Source organism: Protopterus annectens, chromosome 8.part0 (genome assembly GCF_019279795.1).
Source record: "Protopterus annectens isolate FY-2018-M chromosome 8.part0, PAN1.0, whole genome shotgun sequence".
Classification (NCBI taxonomy): domain Eukaryota; kingdom Metazoa; phylum Chordata; order Ceratodontiformes; family Protopteridae; genus Protopterus; species Protopterus annectens.
Window position 1 is genome coordinate 383,441,902 of NC_056741.1, and position 21,806 is coordinate 383,463,707.

Here is a 21,806-nt window from a genome sequence, read left to right on the forward strand (position 1 = left end):
TGGACTGAAGTAGCTAGGGTATTATCCTCAAGTCTCGTAACCAAAACATCCAAAAACACAATACTTTCATGTTCAATATTAGCTGTGAATTTAATTCCAAAAGAATTATCATTTAGATATTCCACAAAATTGGAAAGCTGTTCCTTGTTGCCACGCCACACCATCCAACAATCGTCCAGATATCTCCTCCAAATGTCCAAATAAGGAAGGAATGTATTATGTTGTGTATCATATATATATGTGGCCTCAAAATAACCCATGAAAAGATCCGCATATATGGGGGCAAACGAAGCCCCCATTGCAGTTCCATTGATTTGCCAATAGGCTTTACCATTGTAGTAAAAGATATTTTTGCACAGTACAAATTCCGTAAGTTTAGTCAAAAAGTTATTAAATTCAATTGAATATAGATTGGATTTGTACAGCCAATAGGACACAGCTAAAATGCCTAGTTCATGTGGTATGCTAGTATATAGTGAGGCCACATCAAGAGTACACAACCACCAAGAGGACTCCAATTGTGAATCATTAACAATATTCAGGAATTCCGTTGTATCCTGAATGCGTGATCTAATATGGGTCAACAATGGTTTTAAATATTGTGTAAGGAAGGCTGATACAGGTTCAGTTAGAGATCCACACCCAGAAACAATGGGCCTACCTGGGGGATTGTGAGCATCCTTGTGTATTTTAGGTAACAAATACAGGTATTGTGGAATGGGTTCCTGCACCTGCAACTGTTTAGCCAACTGTTCAGTAATTACCCCCTGGTTGGTGGACACTTGCAATTTCTTCCTTAAAACGTGGAGTAAGATCTACATTTAACTCTCTATAATAGCTAGAATCGGATAACTGTCGAAGAGCCTCATTGGTGTAAGCTTGATGGTCCATAACCACAATAGCACCCCCCTTGTCGGCCATAGTAATGACTAACTCATGATTATTTTTAAGTTCTAACAGGGCCTGTCTTTCCATGGGAGATAAATTATTAAATTGTGGTTGGTACACATTGGCAAAGTGTAACTCTCTCATAATACATTCCCTGAAAATGGAAACATGTTTGTTCATCGGAGGAACAAAAGAAGATTTTCCAAATCTGAATTCAGTTGATCTTTGAGAATCATCGTGGTCCCAAAAAAATATTTTGAGGTTTAATAGTTTGCAAAAATCATTAACATCATTTAATAAATCATTTTCAGAAACCACAGAGGTTGGGACAAAATTCAATCCTTTATTTAAAAGTGTAATCTGAACTGGGGAAAGAACAGTCGAAGAAATGTTATAAACATTATTAGTTACTTTATCATTTGTTTCAACAGATTCTGTAAGGTTGGGGAGTTTAAACCTAGATCTGTGTTTTCTGCCCCCCCTCCTCCTACCCGTTGATCTAAAGGGGGCATCTGTCTTCTTTTGGCTACTGGGGATGCCTGGCGTGAAGACACTTCTCCATCAGTAGCCGAAGAAGTTTCCTCTTCGGAAGTAAAATCTGAGGAAATATTTTGATGTCTAAGAATGGACCTAGGTCTTTTTTTATTATTATTACCCCTCTGAGTAGTTTTTGGTTCACTAAATCTAACTGTTTTTTGACTGATAAAGGGTTTCCCTTGTTCATAATCCATAAGGTCACGCTGAAATTTGTTTCATCAATTGTTTTTCAAGAATAGATAAATCCTTGGCCAAATCTGAAACATACTGAGAATAATACTCCTGCTTATTAAATTGTTCAGCCTCCACACACAAGCTCTGAATATCCAATAATTTCAGCCGTGGACTGATTGGCAGTCCCCCTCCCCCTAAAGGTGCAAACTAGCAAATTGTTTAATTCAAACTGGGCTCTGCACAGCCCTAGTTTCGATAAGTGAGAAATGAAGTGGTGCCTGTACACTGTCTGCTACTCCAGGCAGTGTTGTGTACAATGCAAATGCAAGACTAAGTAAAACTTTCGCAGTGCAGAATGCATGCAGCCACAGTGGTATTATTGATACAGTACAACTGAAATTTAGGCTGGGTTACATATATCCTAGATTACTGCAAATTTTCTGAAAAATATTAATGAATGGTAGAAATACCTAGTGAACTATAAATGTTACTGAAAACAGAGAAGCATCAGTGGTGATATGCAGATATTCTTGAAACTGGTTAATGGTCAATTCATTCAAAGCGTCTACGTAAGTACTGTTGTAACTAAAAATGCAAGTCTTCACATATACCATTTTATGTCATTATAAAGCCTTAAAACTGTGGTTAGATGGACCTGAGCTTTCCAGCACCCACAGCGGGTTAGGAATTAAAGTAAAACTTACTCTGGTAGCAAGCAGTGTGATACTCCCCAGGTGCCTCGATCTCCATCTGCCCTAAACATCTAATATGGCCCAGAGATAGTTTGCTGTAGGGAACAAAAATTAGGTGGAGAGAAAAATGAAACTTAACTAACAAGGGCTGTAAGGCTAAACTGTATTTAGCCTTCAACTATTCTTAGTTTGCTGACCAGTGAGGTAATAAAATTCAGCCTAAGACTGGTTCTCATCGTCTGGGGCTTCGCAAAGGACTTTAGTTATCTGTGAGTTGCAGCACTATACAGATATGAGACTAAGGTCAGCGAAAGTCATTTGCAGTGAATACAGAAAGTGAAGTATTTTTTTGAAAACCTTCCCACTTCTCTTAAAAGCGTAAGTCGCGAGTTACCTCATAAAGGCATGAGGGTTTGTATAACTCCCCCCTCCCCCCACATATTGCAAAGGAGTGCAGATAAGCACAGTTATGCTTAAAACATTTAATGAAAGCTACTGACTGTGCAGTGCTTAGAAGGGGTTTCCCTTTTAAAAGAAAAGGGGGCTGTAATGTTTTATATTGGTGTATCCCTTTGTGGACACCCTTATGGTTTCATTAAAGAATAGATAGGGAGAGATATGAAAGATAGAGAAAAGGGAGACAAAACAAAGAGGGGAACACTCAAGGGAAACTATCAAGAGGGTTTGTGCTGGAGGAGGTAGAAGATGAACACTGTTTTTATTTTGGGAAATAGACCCTCCCATTTTATCAGTTTTTTCTATGAGAGGGTAGGGGTGTGTGGAAAATGGGTAAGAGTTTAGGAAAAAAGATAAGATTTGAGGAAATATCAGCTTAAGTCCCAGTTTACAGAACCTGAAATACATCCAGTGGTGTCGCAGTGGCGGACCTCAGGGTTGAGGGTGTTGGGGCCCTGTGTTGGTATGGCACCAACTGTGAAATTGTCTCTTCTACACTCTGAAGAGAGACTTCAGCTGGCTAAATTTTCCTGTGCACTGCATCCACTAGCATGTTCTCTACCAAGCTACAAAGCCCACTTTTTGTGAGGCTTGTCAAGCTGCCATGTGCCAGAGTGCCTGCTGGACCAGTGCCTCCAACTCCGATTGTGCAAGAACATGGGAGAGAAAACAATAAAGGACATAGAAATGCATAATCAAAATAAGAAATTTAGAAGAAAAAAGGGTGTAGAGAGAGAGAACAGAAAAAGCACAATAAATCCACTCTGTGTTTACCTATCATTTCATACACTACTGAAATATTGCAGTAGAATCTTTATTGAAGTATAACTTGTGTTTGGGAAGTGCTTATGCATACAATGGGAGTAGCGATTTGGGAAGTGCTTTTGTAATTGAAGAATGTTATGAGTAGTGCTTATGCATACTTAAGATGAATTCATACAGCAAGTGCTTGTGACTTGAAGGGAAGTGTGTATCGCTCAAGATATGTACATACAATACATTCAGTGTAGTACTGAAAATACCTTTTGTAATAGAAGTTTGTTTGTGTCTTTCGGCTTTTCCCGGTTAGGGGTCGCCACAGCAGAACTCCAGTCCGCTAATGATTGGTAGTTGATTTTTACGTGTCAAGTTACCAGCCCTGACACACAACCTTCAACGAAGGCATGCCCATTCACGCATATCTCCACGCAGAAGGCGCTCTAGCTGAGAATCGAACCGGACAGCTTCTTACTGTGAGGCGACAACACTACCGCAGCACCATCACCGCGGGTACCTTTTGTAATAGAAGTAATCAGGTTAAAAGAAGTAACATTATTTTGAACTGTAATGGTTTCAGTTGTATTTCTTTCATTACCAATACATAAGGGAGTTGTAAAGAGTACAGTGGTTGTATGCACACACATCACTCATTTTTGCAGTAATATAATTTCAAATCTTTTTTGTATGCTTCTTGTACATATTACAAACCAATAAGACAGAATTTTCTTGTTCTTCAGTTATACTACCAGAAGATTTAACAAGTCCTTCTGTTTGATGTTGTTGCTGACAATTTTATATTGTATTTCTTCCTCTGATGTAATTGAAAGAGAGTAAAAAGAAGTTATGTTCTTACCGTAATGTTCCATCTGTGTTGTTGATCTTCATTCATTACTGATGGGTACGGGTTCCGTCCTCGGAACAGAGTCTGCCATTATAACAAGCTTGCGCCAGCCAAAAATCACTCTAGCTAAGCTTATTCATACTGCCCCTGTCTCTGTCACTGCAGACTGAGTTTGCCTGTAAGAAAAGGAGAGAAAGTGGTGGCTTTGTCTGATCAACTTCCCTATCATAAGGTAGGACCAAATCCGAACCTTCAGGAGTCTTTTGGTGGGGGATGGCTGGTGGGTTGTAATTAATGAACAACACCACAGATGGAATGTTATGGTAAGAATATAACTTCTTTATCTGATGTCAGTCTTCATTCATTCCTTACTGATGGGACAGAGTCCCCAAGTACGTTATTTCCTGGGATGCACTGTGGAAGGATATTCCTGAGCACCATTGAACCAAAGGAGGCTCTCCCCCAGAGACCAAATCCAATTTGTAATGAGTGATAAAGATATGAGAGGTAGCCCATGTTGCTGCTGCGCAGATGTCATCCATGGAGGCTCTTGCATGGAAGTCAGTAGATGCCGCAATTGATCTGGTTGAATGCGATTTGATTTTAGACTGTAGAAGAACTTTGTTTTGTTGGTAGATAAAGCAAATGTAATCTCTCAACCATTTAGAAAGAGTCACTTTGGAAATAGATTTTCCCAGTTTTGGTCCTGAAAAGGATACGAATAATTGGTCAGATTTTCATAGTGATTTAGTCTTGTCCAAGTAGAATCGCAATCGCCTATGCACATCAAGTAAATGCAGTGAGTACTCTCCTTTGTTAGGAAAATTTGGAAAAAGACCGTCAGGTCAGTTTGACTTAATGGTCAAATCCGAAATAACCTCGGGTAAGAAGTTGGGATTAGTCCGTAATGTTACTTTGTTTTTATGGAAAACCATATAAGGATGTTTTATGCACAAGGCCTGTAACTTGGATATTTGCCTTTTTGAGGTAATAGCTACCAAGAATAAGGGTGTTTGTTCATCGTGTTTCACTGCTGCAGTCATTACACTTGGGGTTATCCTGCCGTGAGGCAGTCCCGCAGTCGGCCAGAGTTCCAAAGTCTTGGTCCGGCGTTGGTTGCTGTCACTTCTTCCCTGACATCAGTGCGCCAGGGGTATATAAGATACAGCCAACGCCATTTTCTTCTGTCTTTCTTGCCGCGCGGTGTCCGAAGCAAAAGCAATTTGCAAGTGCCAGTCGGCTGACTCCTGAGATTTTCAATTCGAATTTCAGAACCAAAGTCTTCAATAAAGCTAAGTACCCCGTTGGGGAAACTTTTTCTTGCCTCAGACCGACGTCAGTAAAAATTAATAATTGTATTTCTTGTGGGAAGCAAATACCTCATAAGGATTTTCATTCTTACTGTATTCCATGCCTAGGCCCAGACCACAACGTCAGTAGTTGTCGGTTTTGTGCTAGATTTAACAAATGCACTATTAAACGTCGGTTTGATTTTGCTCGCCATTACTTTGGCAGAAGATTTAATTATACCATGCCGTCAGAACAACCGACGAACGGAATACACAAAAAACGCAAAGACAAGGATAAGGACAGGCATCCGAGGCCCAAAACTGATGATGAAGCCTCTTCTAGGCCAGTCGCCGGTTCTCAGTGAGGCGCTTTCGCAGCCCCTGACACCCGCTACCTCAGAGCCACAGGCGCCTCCGACTCCCACGTGGAGTTGTCTAGGCCTCTGGATACTCAAGGTGTTGGGCCTATGGAAACTAACCCTTCAGATGGGTCCGGAGCCACTGAGCAGGCATCTGCTTCTGAGGGTGTTTTCAGACCTTCACAGCTTACCATAAAAACTACAGCCAAGTCTAAAATTCCATTAAAGACAAAGAAGCAAGTACAACATTCACCTGGACAGGCCTCCATGCCTAAAAAACAGATGCTCAAAATGGCCGAAGACTTAATTACTCTGATCAGGGGTACCCATCCCCCTCCTGATAAAAGGCCTAGGCAGGATACAGACTGATTCCTCTGACCAGGTTTCCATATATTCTGATACCTCTTCAGACCAGGGATACTCTTTACCCCCCTATGAGGACTCTGATGCTGAAGAATCATTTCCTTCAGCCTCTCCTCCTGAGGATTATTCTTTTGGGGAAACTTTACATACCACGAGGGAGCATTTCCATTGGGAGTGCCAGTATTACTCAGAATCCAAGAAAAGGCTCAGAGACTTTCTTTTATTGCCTCAGCACAGGCCCCTTCCTATTCCGCCAGTGTTAGATATTGTGGATGATGTGTTCTCTGAATCCAGTTTAAATCCTGTTCTTTGCCCCCTACGCCAATGAAGCCAGACGTACTACAGAGTCCCTGACTCTCACAAATTTCTTACCCTGTTGCTGACCCAGAAGCCATTTCCCAGGGTCCCAAAGGGGTAAAGGCTTCCACGGCTAAAAATCCAGTTCCCTCTGACAGGGATTCTAGAGCATTAGACAGATGGGGGAAGAAAGTTTACACTTCTGCAACTTTAGCAGTGAGAGCTTTAAATTGCCATTTTCACATGCTTAAATACCAACAATATTTAATGTCTCTGTTAAAACAGAAAATGATTACAAGCTCAGAACATCCTGACTATAAGGAAATGCAGGATTTATTGCATTTAGCTGAACAAGTGGGAAAACATACTCTGCAATGTGGTTTTGATTCATTAGAGGCTTCTTGTAGAGCAGCAGTTACAGGATATGTGATTCGAAGGCATGCTTGGTTAAAAGAACAAGGTTTACCTGATCATGTTAAGGCAAAATTATTGGATGCTCCTTTATAGCATGATATCTTATTTGGTGTTAAGCCAGAAGAGGTATTAAAGAAAATGGAGGATAAGGCAAAATCTATGCAAACAGTGAAGGATTTTTTACAGGTACAGCCACCTCGATTTAGCAGAAATTGGCCTTCAAAGAATTGGTCCTTTCCAGTGTCAGACAGACCACAAAGAGGCAGATACAGACGCCCAAGAGGCAGATCTCAGCCCCAAGGCTCGTACAGACCATGACAGTGGGGTGCTTCAACCCGAAAAGGAGGAGAAGACAAGTCACAACCTTATAGGAAACAGTCCCAATGACTTCCCCCTTCAAATGCCAAGCACTTACCTTTTGGCCGCTCCCTTAGGGGGAAAACTAGCACTTTTTTCTCAAAATTGGCATATAATCACCCAAGACAAATGGGTTCTGAATATTGTGATGTTCTTCATCTCACATTGCTGCAGTCCTTACATATGGGGGTAGTCCGCTGTCCTCGGTCGGCCCGAATACCAAAGTATTAGGCTGACGTCGGTCATGGGCGCTCAGATCTGACATCAGAGCGTCAGGGTATAAAAGCGCATGACCGACGTCATATCCTCAGTCTTTTTTGCCGCATGGTCCGATGCAGAAGCAGCGTTGCAAGTGCCGTTCGGCGTTCTGAAATTTTCGTATTCTGAGTTTCAGACCGAAACCAAGTTGGGCTAAGTACCCCGTTGGGGAATATTTTTGTTTTTTCTTGCCTCAGTTAATTCCGGATGTCAGAAAAAGTGAATAATTGTATTTCTTGTGGGAAACAGATACCGCATAGGGATTATCACTCTCTTTGCATTCCTTGTTTGGGACCGGACCACAACGTAGTCGGGTGTCGGTTTTGTGCTAGGTTTAATAAGCGCACTATAAAAGAAGGTTAGATTGTGCTAGGTTAGTCTTTGGTAAGCGGTGTAATTATAATATGCCGTCGGATCCTCCGACGCCCGCTTCCACGAAGAAGCGCAAAGACAAATCCTTGAAACCTAGACAGGTTGATTCGTCCGTTTCGGACGCCGGTCCTGCAGAAGCTACAGTGGAGCAGGTGGATCCGGCTGAAGTTTCTGTTGAGTCTCAGGGGGAAACTTTGATTTTGCAGGATGTGGCCTCACAGGAGTCAGGTCAAGCTGAAGGGGCCTCTCAGGTTACTGTTCTCCCTTCTATGCCTAAGGTGGTTAGGCCTTCTGCTACTATTTCTAAGGGCAGGTCTGTTTTGCCTTCCTCTGGTGTCCCTCCAGGTACTTCAGGGTCTGTGCCTAAAAAGCACATGCTTAAAATGGCGGAAGATTTGATTACTTTAATTAGAGGTTCTATGCCCCCTCCTGATAAGAGGCCCAGGGTGGAGCCAGAGTTGGAAAGTTTGGATCAGGCCTCAGACGACTCAGACTCTTCTGCTGAAGATATTCAAGATTTTCCCCCTTATTCGGATTCTGATGCAAAGGATTCCACTCCTTCTGCTTCTCCTCCAGAGGATTTTTCGTTTTCAGAAACTCTGCATTCCATGAGGGAGCATTTTAAGTGGGAAGGACAGGATTTCTCTGATTCACGAAAGAGGCTTAGGGAATTCTTGTTTTTACCACAGCATAGACCCTTAGCTATACCTCCTGTTTTGGATGTTGTTCAAGATGTTTTCTCGGAGGCTTCCCTTAATCCAGATTCTTTGCCTCCTCGCCAGTTAAACCGGACAGGTATTACAGGGTGCCTGAGGCTCATAAATATCTATATAAGAGTCCTAGGGCGGACCCAGAAACTATTAGTCAGGGGCCTAAGGGTGTTAGAGCTTCTGTTGTAAAGAATCCGGTTCCTCTAGATAAGGAAGCTAGAGATTTGGATAGATGGGGTAAGAAGGTGTATACCTCTTCTACTTTAGCAATGAGGGCTTTAAATTGCCAGTTTCATATGTTGAAGTATCAGAATTTCCTCCTTTCTCAGCTAAAATCTAAAGTGGATGCTTTGGCAGAGGGCATAGAGTGTAAAGAATTGCAGGATTTAGTACATGTCTCTGAACAGGTGGGTAAGCATTCTTTGCAGTGTGGTTTTGATGCTGTACAGGCCTCTTCTAGGGTGGCTGCCACTGGATCAGTTCTTCGTAGACACGCCTGGCTTAAGGATCAGAATTTGTCCGAGCATGTTAAAACTAGAATTCTGGATGCCCCTTTACAGTCTGAAGTTTTGTTTGGTCCCCCTGTGGAGTCGGTTTTGAAGAAAATGGAAGACAAGGCTAAGTCTATGCAGACTGTTAAAGATTTTTTGCAGGTGCAACCTCCAAAGTTTAGTAGAAATTGGCCTAGTAAGGGGTGGACCTACCCTTCTTCTGATTCTCAGTCTAGGGGTAGATCTAGACGTGGCAGGGGCAGAGCTCACAGTACATTCAGGCCTAGAACTTGGAGTTCACCTGCACAATCTGCAGGTGAGGGCAGGGGCCAGTCCTTTCGTAAACAGGCCCAATGACCTGCATTTTCAGCTGCCAGATTCTTCTTCCCTGGCAGCTCCTTTGGGAGGAAAATTAGCACTCTTCAAGCAAAACTGGCTTTTAGTCACCCAGGACAAATGGGTATTGGGCATTATAAACCGAGGCTACAAGTTCTATTTCCATACATTGCCTCCTTTCAAAGGCATGCCAGACGTTCCTCCTCGGCAAAGGATAGAGGCTCACAAGCAGATTTCTTTACTTCTTCAAATAGGAGCTATACAGCCAGTTCCTCTGTCAGAAGTGGGACTAGGATTTTATTCTCGCCTGTTTCTAGTACCAAAGAAAGGGAACACGTGGAGACCAATTTTGGATTTATCTATCCTCAACACTTATCTGGACATTCCAAAGTTCAAAATGCTGACGTTACAACAGCTTTTACCTCTGTTGGGAAAAGATCACTGGATGGTAACTCTGGATCTCAAAGAGGCTTATCTTCATGTTCCTATCAGGCCCAGTTGCAGGAGGTACCTGCGTTTTGGCTGGAAATTTACATTATCAGTTCTCTGCATTGCCCTTTGGCTTATCTACTGCACCCAGAGTGTTCACAAAGGTTCTGGCTCCAATGATAGCCTTTTTCAGGTTAAAAGGAATACAGATTTATCCTTATTTGGACGATTGCCTGATTATTGCACAACACAAAGACGAACTTCTGCATCATCTACAGTATGTGATGGCAGTGTTAAGATGCCTAGGGTATTCTGTGAACGAAACAAAGTCCAGTCTAGTACCCTCTCAGGACATGTGCTTTCTGGGTGTGAGACTGAATACAGCTTCCCAGATGGCCTTTTGACCCCGGACAAACAAAGAAGCCTTTCTCTTTATTTCCATCAAATGTCTCTACAGTCCAGGCTGACTGCAAGGACAGTCCTTCAAGCCTTGGGGTTCATGGCATCTTGTATTCTGGTGCTTCCCAATGCCAAACTGCATATGAGGAAGCTTCAATGGTATCTCAAAAATGTATGGACACAACACTGCCAAGATCTAGACACTGTCATTCAGATAATACCTTGCATTCAGAAAGAATTTTTGTGGTGGGCTCAGGAATGTCACCTAAACAAGGGACTCTCTGTGACCCGACCAGAGGCGAGTCAGATTCTAACGACAGATGCCTCGGACAAGGCTTGGGAGCACACCTCAATGGAAAATGGGTGCAAGACACGTGGCCTGTCAGACTTCAACATTTGCATATCAACTTGAAGGAGATGTTAGCAGTCCAATTTGCATTGATGGCTTTCAAGGATTTACTTCACCCAGGACAGGTGTTGATTCAAACAGACAACACTACTGTCATGTGGTACATCAACAAGCAAGGGGAACCCATTCGTACCCTCTTTGCAGGCAAGCGATGATTTTGTGGGAGACTGCTCTCAGTTTACACCTCAATCTTCAGGCAAGGTTTCTACCAGGAGCACAGAACTCCTTAGCGGATGTGTTGAGCAGACAAATTGTGGATCCTCACGAGTGGAAACTGGATCCTCATGTGTTTCAAAAGTTGACAGTGTTATGGGGACTCCAGACATAGATCTGTTCGCTTCTCCACTAAATTACCAGTTGCCAAAGTTTTGCACAAAAATGTTTCATCCCACAGCTTGGAAGGTGGATGCTCTATCATTCAGTTGGAGCAATCTTCATGTCTATGCCTTTCCACCTCTGCCTCTCATTCCCAAGGTACTCCTGAGGGCCAGAATAGACAAGCCATCCATGATTCTGATAGCGCTCGGATTGGCCTCGACAGCACTGGTACCCACTACTGAGGAGTTTGGCAGGAGCCTCCATGGCCTCTGCCTTTGATTCCGCATCTTTGTCTCAGGAGGGCAATCACTTCCTCAATGTCAAGATTCAGTCTCTGCATCTCACAGCCTGGCATATTCTGTTTTAGACCCGGGAGGGTCTCAGCTTCCACAACAAGTTTTGAATGTTATTTTGGAGGCCAGAAGGCCTAGTACAAGGAAAGTTTACGCTGATAAATGGAGGAGATTTTTCTTTGGAGCAAAGCGAAGGACTTTGATGTTTCCAAGCCTGATTTAAGTGTTTCTCTTCAATATCTTACTGAGTTATTGGACAAGGGTTTGTCTTTCTCCTCGATAAAGCTTCATGCTGCAGCCATTTCTGCTCACTATGACTGTGATCCTCCTTTATTTTCCCATCCTTTGTTTAAGCAATTTCTTAGAGGGGCAAAGAACATAAGACCCCCACGTAGAGCTCCTACTCCTGCTTGGGATCTCAATTTTGTGTTGGAAAAGCTTACTCTACAACCTTTTGAGCCTGCAGCTACTGCCGAGTTAAAGTATTTATCATGGAAGACTGCTTTTTTGTTGGCCATTACCTCTGCAAGAAGGGTTTCTGAATTACAGGCCCTTATGGCAGTGGAACCTTTCCTGATTTTTCATAAGGATAGGGTATCTTTGCGTACTAATCCTTCCTTTATGCCTAAAGTAGTTTCTAGTGTGGCCTTGAACCAAACTATTCATTTGCCTACTTTTTATGCAAACCCTCAAAATAAAGGGAGAAGATTTTGCATACTTTGGATATTCACAGGCAGTTACGTTATTATTTGAGCAGAACCAAGGGGTTCAGGCAGTCTCAGCAGTTGTTTGTTTCTTTTGCTTTGGGTTCTCAGGGAAAACCTGTTTCAAAACAAACTATTTCTAAATGGATTGGGTTTTGTATTTCTTTCTGTTATTCCCATCATGGTAAGGAGATTCCGGCTGGAATCAGACCTCATTCCACTAGAGCTACTGCCACTTCTACTGCCTTTCTAAGGGGTAGCTACAAAGATATTTTGGAAGCAGCCACTTGGAGTTCAGTACATACTTTTTCCAAGCATTACCACCTTCCTCATTATTCTAAGTCTAGGGCTGGATTTGCCACTGCAATATTACAGGGCATTTTAGCAGCCCCTAATGCTTTATGATTTTGCCATCCTCCCTTTACCTCTGCTTTGGGATTCTACCCATATGTAAGGACTGCAGCAATGTGAGATGAAGAACATAGTACAGTTTTGTACCTACCATAAATGTAGATGTTCGAAGATCCACATTGCTGCAGTCCAATTTACCCTCCCTGCTTCCCCTCTGTAGTTTGGCATGGTTATATGGTTTGGGTGATGGTTGTTCTTGGGCATGTTTTTGGGAGGTATCCTGTTTTTGGGCTGTGGCCTTTCTTTTTAGGGCCTTCTGACATCTGGGGCAAGAAAAGACTGAGGATATGACGTCGGTCATGCGCTTTTATACCCTGACGCTCTGATGTCAGATCTGAGCGCCCATGACCGACGTCAGCCTAATACTTTGGTATTCGAGCCGACCGAGGACAGCGGACTACCCATATGTAAGGACTGCAGCAATGTGGATCTTCGAACATCTACATTTATGGTAGGTACAAAACTGTACTTTCATAGCCTCCCGCATTCTTATAATTCCATATGCAAGACTGCATATGAGGAAACTACAGTGGTATCTAAAAAGGCTATGTTGTCAACATTCTCGGGATCTAGAAGCAGTGATTCCTATCATACCTTGCCTACGCCTAGAGTTCCTTTGGTGGGCAGAGGCCTGCCACCAAAACAAGGGACTAACATTCACACTACCCCCTGCCGCCCAAACTCTAACAGCAGACGCATCAGACTATGCATGGGGGGGCTCACCTGGCAGGGAAATGCATTCAGGGCAAATGGAACTCAAGTCAAATGCACCTGTATATCAGTCAAAAAGAAATGTTAGCTGTACAGAATGCTCTGACAGCCTTCAAGGACCGCATTCTTCCAGGACAATTAATGGTAAAGACGGACAAAAACACCGCTGTTGTGGTACATAAACAAGCAGGGGGGTACACATTCTTACCCCCTCTGCAGACTAGGCATGGCATTGTGGAACACAGCCCTGAGCTACCAAGTGCATCTACAAGCTCAATTCCTGCCAGGAAAACTAAACACACTGGCAGACGAACTAAGCAGAAACTTCATGGACCCACACTAGTGGAAACTGGAAGCAAGGATTTTCAACATGTTGACAAGCAAATGGGGGATCTCAGATATAGACCTGTTTGCCTCCTCCCAGAACTATCAGTTGGACAGATTTTGCACAAGGACTCCCTACAAACAAGCTTGGAAAGTGGATGCTCTGTCCTTCAGCTGGAAAAACCTATCAGTTTATGCCTTTCCTCCTCTGCCTCTGCTCTCCAAAGTACTACTAAAGATCAAACAAGACAAACCAAGGACAATTTTGATTTGCACCAGACTGGCCACGCCAACACTGGTACCCACTCTTGCGCAGTGTCACTGTTGGCCCCATGGCACCTGCTTCAGACTCCTACCCTATTGTTTCAGCAGGAGAGCCAGGTTCTGCACCATCAGCTTCACACACTGAACCTAGCAGCCTGGCTAATTACCTAATCTCTCCTTTACCATCCCTCAGTAAACCAGTGATGGATATCATTTTAGAGGCAAGGAGGCCTAGTATTAGAAAATCTTATGCTGAAAAATGGAAAAGATTCTGTGCCTGGAACCAATCTCAAGGGATGAGCACAGCACTGCCCAATTTACCTCAGATTTTACAATACATAACTGAGATGCTTCACAAGGGCCTGTCTTTCTCCTCCATCCAAATTCACACCTCAGCTATTTCAGCTCATGATAACACAGAACCTCCCCTCTTCTCTCATCCACTGCTTAAGCAGTTCCTCAGAGGGGCCAAAAATTTACGACCACCCGGGAGAAGTCCAACCCCAGCCTGGGACCTTAACTTTGTATTGGAGAAACTCACTCTTCCTCCTTTCAAGCTAGCTGCTACTGCAGACTTAAAATTCCTTTCTTGGAAAACAGCTTTCCTTTTAGCAATCACTTCAGCAAGAAGGGTATCTGAATTACAGGCCCTTACGGCAGTGGAGCCTTTCATCATCTTTCATGCGGACAGCGTATCCCTGAGGACCAATCCCTCCTTCATGCCCAAGGTGGTATCCAGTGTCGCCCTTAATCAAGTCCATTCATTTTGCCAACCTTCTTTCCTAATCCACAGAACAAAGGGGAACGGATACTGCACTCCTTAGATGTGCACAGACAACTTAGATTCTACTTGGATAGGACTAAACCGCAAAGGAAATCTGAACATTTGCTGTGAGGGCGGAGGGGAAGGCTATTTCAAAGCAAACCATTTCCAAATGGATAGGCCATTGCATTAATTTCTGCTTCAAGCACCATGGAAAACCTATCCCACAGGGGATCAGACCCCACTCAACCAGGGCTGCATCTACCTCTACAGCCTTTCTCAGAGGTGTCCCTACCAGGGACATCCTAGAAGCTGCTACCTGGAGTTCTGTACATACTTTCACCAAGCATTACCATCTGCCAATTTTCTCTAAATCCGGAGCTGGCTTTGCCACTGCAGTCTTGCAGGGCCTTATAGCTGGTCCTAATGCTATCTAAATTCCTCTTCCCATCCTTAGCTTTGGGAATCTACCCAAATGTGATGACTGCAACAGTGAAACATGAAGAACATAGCACAGTTGTGTACACTTACCATAAATGTAGATGCTAGAGTGTATTCACTGTTGCAGTCCTGGTTACCCTCCTTCCAGCCCCCTTATGACTTTTGGCTATACCTCTACTCTCCTTTACTATGCTCAAAAGCTTTTTGGTGTATTTGCTTTTTTGTTGGAGGTATATCCTTGTTTATTTATAGATTTAATTGCTTCCCATTAGGGGGGCACCTGACATCTGGGGCAAGAAAAACTGATGTAATGGCATCGGCTGCATGTTTTATACCCCTGATGACCTGACGTCACGGAAGAAGAGATGGCAACCAACGCAGGACCCAAGACTTTGTTAATCAGGCTGACTGAGGGCTACTGCAAGCAGATAACCCAAATGTGATGACTGCAACTGTGAATACACTCAAACATCTACATTTATGGTAAGTGTACACAACTGTACTTTTTTTAAGGGGGTGACTACTTTAATGCAAATGAGGTTACTGCCAGAAGGTGACTTTGCCATCAAGTTCAGACCTGTTTAACAAGTTTGCATAAGTATTTAAAGTTTTTGTTTGAAAAAGTGCACAGGGCAGCTGTTGAAGTACTTTGCAGTCCGGGACAACATCACTGTACTGATTGCAGAGTCTCCTTGTCACAGCATTACTTTCTAATAGGTAGGAAATTTGCCTTGAAATAAAATGGTAGTTTGCAGGTGTGTAAAGCGGGGGAATATGTGGGACATAGTGTAACCATTAGTGGGGGGGTGGGAGCACCAGTGGCAGGGAAGCACAGGGGCTAAACAACTAAGCAGTGATAGAGGGTTGTCTGTCTGTTTTCACATGGTGTTTTGGAAATTTCACACAGAGTACATATTTACATCACTTAAGTAGTGTTTTGCAATCAGAGCAGTTCTGTGTTTAGAGATGCTAGGCTTTGTGATATGATAGCTGAGCCTATTTAATTACTTCATATGTTGAAAACAACTTTTTCAGATGCTTTGTCACACATTCTGTAGAGGAAAACTACTGCTCAAAGACTATGTAGCATATGCAGTACTGTGACCCGTTACTTAGTTGTAACTGTAATTATAATGAATCTCCGTTATTGTAGCCCCACCCTGCAGCCCTCCTCCTTTGATGTCTTCAGCCACCCCATCTGTAGATCAAGATTAAAGGTGAAAAGTTTGCCACAACACCACTGTTGTGGTACATAAACAAGCAGGGGAGTACACATTCTTACCCCCTCTGCAGACTAGCCATGGCATTGTGGAACACAGCCCTGAGCTACCAAGTGCATCTACAAGCTCAATTCCTGCCAGGAAAACTAAACACACTGGCAGACAAACTAAGCAGAAACATCATGGACCCACACTAGTGGAAACTGGAACCAATGATTTATTAATGTAACTGTTTATTTTTAGTTTATGTAGTTAAAGCAGATGACCTATTAGTATTCTGTATAATTTCAAATAGCATCCCTGTTGGTTGTCTGTGACAGATGTCTTTTATTTTAAAGGATGTTATATTTGGAGTTTCATTACCTTTGGTGTTGAATACATTACCTGATTTTTTGACTGATTTGCAGTCTGTTTACAGTGTTTTTGTTTTTTCCCACAGGTGCGGAGGCTGCGTGCATCAGTCAAACTTTGACTTGATTTCTTTAAAGAACAAGGTACTGTGCTTGAAGTCATGCTTGCTTATTTGTGTTGATTTATTGATTTGTTTACTGGGAAAATACAAATGGGCACAGTCACTTTTCAGAGACGGCAAAGGGAGAAACAGTTTTGTGAAACAAAAACCAAGTCTGCTGTGTGTAGAAATTAGGTTATAAACAAACATTATACATTATAACCAAATTTCTATCCAGGAGACATTTTTAAATCTGTACTTGTAAAAGATGTACACACATGACCAATGTACACATTAAGGCCCTTGGGATCTGTTCAGTTGTGGCATCTAACTAAGAAAGCACTTACTTGAAAGTGTAAAAATGCACTCAAGGATATCAGAAAATGGCACCACTGTCAGTTACATACTCTTGAGTGCATTTTACTCATTCAAAGTAAGTGCTTTCGTATATGCCACACTTAGATACCCAGGGCCATAATGCTTTATTTTTAACATTTTTCAGTGCATTTCCAGCTTAGCAGTTGTAGCTGTGGTTTTCAGCCTACTTAGGCATTCACTTGTAGATTTGTACACGTATTCATTCATATTGCATATTTTTTTTACACACAAACCCGATGAAGTATTTATTTGGTACAAAAGCAAAAGTGTTTCAGCGTATAACTATTAAATATTTATTCTGATACGTGTCTAATGGTAGATGTTCATTGTGTTTCATTTTGCTAATGAGTTAGTGTCTTAGTAAGGTTTGTATTAGTAGGTTAGCCTTTAAGCTGTTCTTTATATTTTATTGTGTTTCTAGCTTTGTAGTTTCAGTTCTAAGGTAGCACAGTCTCCGTTTACACTGGTGATGAGGGGGAAGGGGGATTTGGTTAAAGGAATGAGTTTAATGCTTTTACTGCTCTTACCAAAACCACCCTCTGTAATCAGTCACTTGCTCCAAATGACCTGATTATATATAAATAATGCATTTTTTTATGCTTTTCATTATACTGTGCTAGGATCGCTTGTTTGTTTGTTTCATTGAAGGATATTCCATTTTAACTTAACTGTGGACTACCTACTATGTTCCATTTTATTGTTTTGTAGTGCATATTTTTTATTAGTGAACTACGTGCATAACGTAATTCAAGGAGTGAACTCCACCCCCGCCAGACTGCAAAATTTCTTCTTGATTTATAGTTATAAACATAAATATAACAATAAAAAATGACAGTAAAGTTGATACAAACAGTTTGAGGCAGAAACAGTTAATTGACAAAGACCTACCTAAATTTAATCCATCCTAAGAGACCACTTCACTGTAGCTCTGTCCCTAAACTGGAATGCTAGTAAATTCAATAGTTGTAGCACATGGAATTGTAGAAGAATGCTTCTCATAACATTGCAGACAAAATCCAGGAGTCACTAGCAGTCTCAAGGTAGCTCTGTGATGTGAATGGCATGGGTGTTCGGGAAATCACCTTGAAATAGGCATCATCCAGGCCATGTAAGGCCTATATAGGTTTGTGTCAGGAACTTACAGGTGATCTCAAGGATACTTTCAGCCAGTTAAGACTGTGCAATGTGACAAAGGTCTGTACATGCTGCAGTCAGTCACTCTTGACCTTGGCCAGTCCCTAGAGGAAAGTTTACATTGAATAGTCTGCATGTAACCAGAGCCCGAAATAAAATCGATGAACTGCCATTGTCACATGGTTCTTTGACAGCTGATTGTCATGGAAATCTCCCAGATCCTGTACCTAAGAAACAACTGCCATCATTTCCCAAGAATAAATCCATAATGGGTGGGAGAAAAGCCAGGAGAAGTGGATGGCAGTTATTTCTAATTTGGTAGAATGCATAATGTACATCTAGCCTGAGTTTGTTTATGGGTAGGCAGTTGTGTCTTCAGTACATTCTAATGTTTCCCAGCCCTCTGAAGGGTGCAGAGTTCAAGATCATTACTTAGCTCTGGCCCTCAGAACGGAGGTAGAGCTTACACATTATAGAGCTAATTGGTTGAGAATGCCAGCAAGTAGCCTCATTGTACTGCAGCAGAGGGGTTTCCAGATCATTCACACTGCAGTCCAGATGAAGTTAAGTAAGGATAGACAAAAGAACAACCGTCATTTGACTTTGAAGTTTTATACTTAAGCTTTCCCTTCAAGATCATGTATCAACCTGTGAAAACATCTAACCTGAAATTCACTAGATCTTGGATCATGAGACTGTTTGCACCTGAAGGCTGTTTTGTGACCATATCAAGTTGCAAGATTGTCTAGTGTGTTCACTTTTTGGTGAGGTAAATGTACTTGTCTGAACAACTCTAAAGGTCTTCATAACAAGCTGGAACTTTGATAGAGCCAAGGAAATCCTTGTCAGCCCAGTTGTTAGTCAGTACTATCCTGAAAAGCTTTGGTCAATACTATGCTGAAAAGGAAATGTGAGAACTTTCGCCTTTATTAGCAGACAGCACATAATAAGGAACAATCAGTTTATTCCTGAACGATGATAGATTTTTGAGTTTGTCAACTGACAAGGAATCTGGACAGTTTCAAGTGAAACTATTAAATTAAATTGTCCCTTCCCCACTTATGCCTTGTGTATAATACAGAATTGTATAAACTTTGGGAACGATGGTCGTCTTCAGTTAAGTCAAAGCATTTAAAAGTAGGTCTGATGCCATACCCAGCTTACTGTGGACAGGATACGGTGCTGTACACCAGTGCTCCATTTAGAGCAGTTGGACTAATGATCTTGTTTTGTGACCAATGAATGACTGCAAGCTCCTTTACTGTCAAACAGTGGGAGGATTCTGATCTGAGAATGATTTTGACTTTGAGCATTATCAAGTTATAACCGTAGCTAGAACTGGTCCACTTTTCCAAGGAGGCTGCATGGAGGGTGCTTCGTATGGCCATTTTTCCCTTTGGATAACCAGACAGTGATACCAGAATGTCTTCCAGACTTCTTACTTCAGAGGCATTCATAAGGCCATACATCTGAATTCTCCCCCATATCTTGCTCCTCTGATTTAACTGCTAAACCTCTTTGTTCATTCAGTTATTACTTCTACCTAGTTCATGGTTAAATTTGTGTATTTTATGATGTTAATTGTGCATACAGCTGCAGTCATAACAGATGGGGTTATCCTGCCATCAGGCTGGTCCTCGGTCGGCCGAATTCCAAAGTCTAGGTCCGGCGTCGGTTGTCGTCGCTTCTTCCCTGACGTCAGAGCGGCAGGGGTATAAAAGAGGCAGCCGACGCCATTTTCTTCAGTCTTTCTTGCCGTGCGGTGCCCGAAGCAGAAGCAGTTCGCAAGTGCCGGTCGGCCAGCTCCTGAGATTTACGAAAGTATTTCAGCCGAAGTCTTCTTGAAAGCTAAGTACCCTGTTGGGGAAACTTTTCTTGCCTCAGACCGATGTCAGACAAAGTTAATAATTGCATTTCTTGTGGGAAGCAAATACCGCATAAGGATTTCCACTCTTTCTATATACCTTGCTTAGGCCCAGACCACGACGTCTCGGCCTGCCGTTTTTTTGCTAGATTCAACAAACGCACTATTAAGCGTCGGGCGGAGTTCGCCCTTCACTTTTTTGGCAAAAAGTTTAATTATATTATGTCGTTGGATACTCCGACTCCAGTTTTAAGCAAAAAACGCAAAGATAAGGACCGACATGCGAGGTCCGCACCACCTACTGAAACCACGCTAAGGCCGACTACCAGTTCTCCGGTACTCAGCAAGGTGCCTATGCAGCCCCTGAGTACTGATGACAATGCATTACCGGTGTCTTCAGTACCCGAGGTCGCAGGCTCCTCGGCCCCCATTCCTACTACAGATACCAACGCCACTCCAGGCGGGGAAACTCAGAATTTAGACAGGCCTGCCATTTCTCAAGGGGTCTTCAGGCCTTCATCCTTCTCTATTAAAGCCTTCACTAAATATAAAACAGCCATGAAAACCAAAAAACAGGTTCCTCAGACACCCTCTCAAGGCACCATGCCTAAAAAACAGATGCTTAAAATGGCTGAGGACTTGATTACTCTTATCAGGGGTTCTCAATCCCCCTCTGACAAAAGGCCCAGATTAGAGGAAGATTACCCTTCCTCAGATCAAGCTTCTATTGCCTCAGAACTATCTGCGGACCAGGATTATGCCAATTCTCCATTAGAAGACTCTGATGCAGAGGAGTCTATTCCCTCGGTCTCCCCCCCTGAGGACTTCTCTTTTGGGGAAACCCTGCGTACATTGAGGGAACACTTTCACTGGGAAGGCCAAGATTACTCCGATTCCAAGAAAAGGCTCAGGGAATTTCTTCTGCTCCCCCAGCATAGGCCTCTGGCTATCCCTCCTGTTTTAGATATATTGGATGATGTGTACACAGAAGCCAGCCTTAATCCTGATTCTTTGCCTCCAGCTCCTGTTAAACCAGACAGGTATTACTGGGTTCCTGATTCTCACCAGTTCCTATATAAAAGCCGTGCTGCTGACCCAGAAACTATTTCACAGTGTCCCAAGGGAATTAAGGCCTCTACTGCTAAAAACCCATTACCTTCAGAGAGAGATTCCAGAGCTTTAGAAAGATGGGGGAAAAAGGTGTACACCTCGGCCACTTTAACCATGAGGTCATTAAACTGTCAGTTCCATATGTTAAAGTATCAACAGTTTTTGATATCTCAGCTGAAAAGCAAGATGACACAACCAGAACAACCAGATGTAAAAGAGTTGCAGGATTTGTTGCATGGTGCAGAGCAAGTGGGTTAACATACCTTGCAGTGTGGTTTTGATGCTTTAGAGGCCTCATGTAGAGCTGCTGTTACGGGGTCTGTTATACGTAGGCATGCTTGGCTCAAAGAGTAAACCTTACCAGATCATGTCAAAGCTAAATTATTAGATGCATCTCTTCAAAAAGATGTATTGTTTGGTGTTAAAGCTGAGGAAGTGCTAAATAAAATGGAGAAAAAAAGCGAATTTAATGCAAATAGTGAAAGATTTCCTGCAGGTACAGCCTCCATGTTTCAGCAGAAACTGGCCTTCAAAAAATTGGTCCTTTCCAGCCACGGACAGACCTCAAAGGGGCAGATACAGGCGTCCAA

The 21,806-nt window shown here is 42.6% G+C and overlaps 1 protein-coding gene across 2 annotated transcripts in view; it reads left to right on the forward strand.

Annotated features, from left to right (window-relative positions):
- Positions 1-21,806, forward strand: part of LOC122808822 (killer cell lectin-like receptor subfamily F member 2) — a 1,412,691-nt gene that overhangs the window by 375,024 nt on the left and 1,015,861 nt on the right. For both annotated transcript variants that reach the window (XM_044079894.1, XM_044079895.1), the window contains one exon: positions 16,719-16,773. The gene's annotated coding sequence lies outside the window, so the exon portion shown is untranslated. The remainder of the gene's footprint in view (positions 1-16,718; positions 16,774-21,806) is intronic.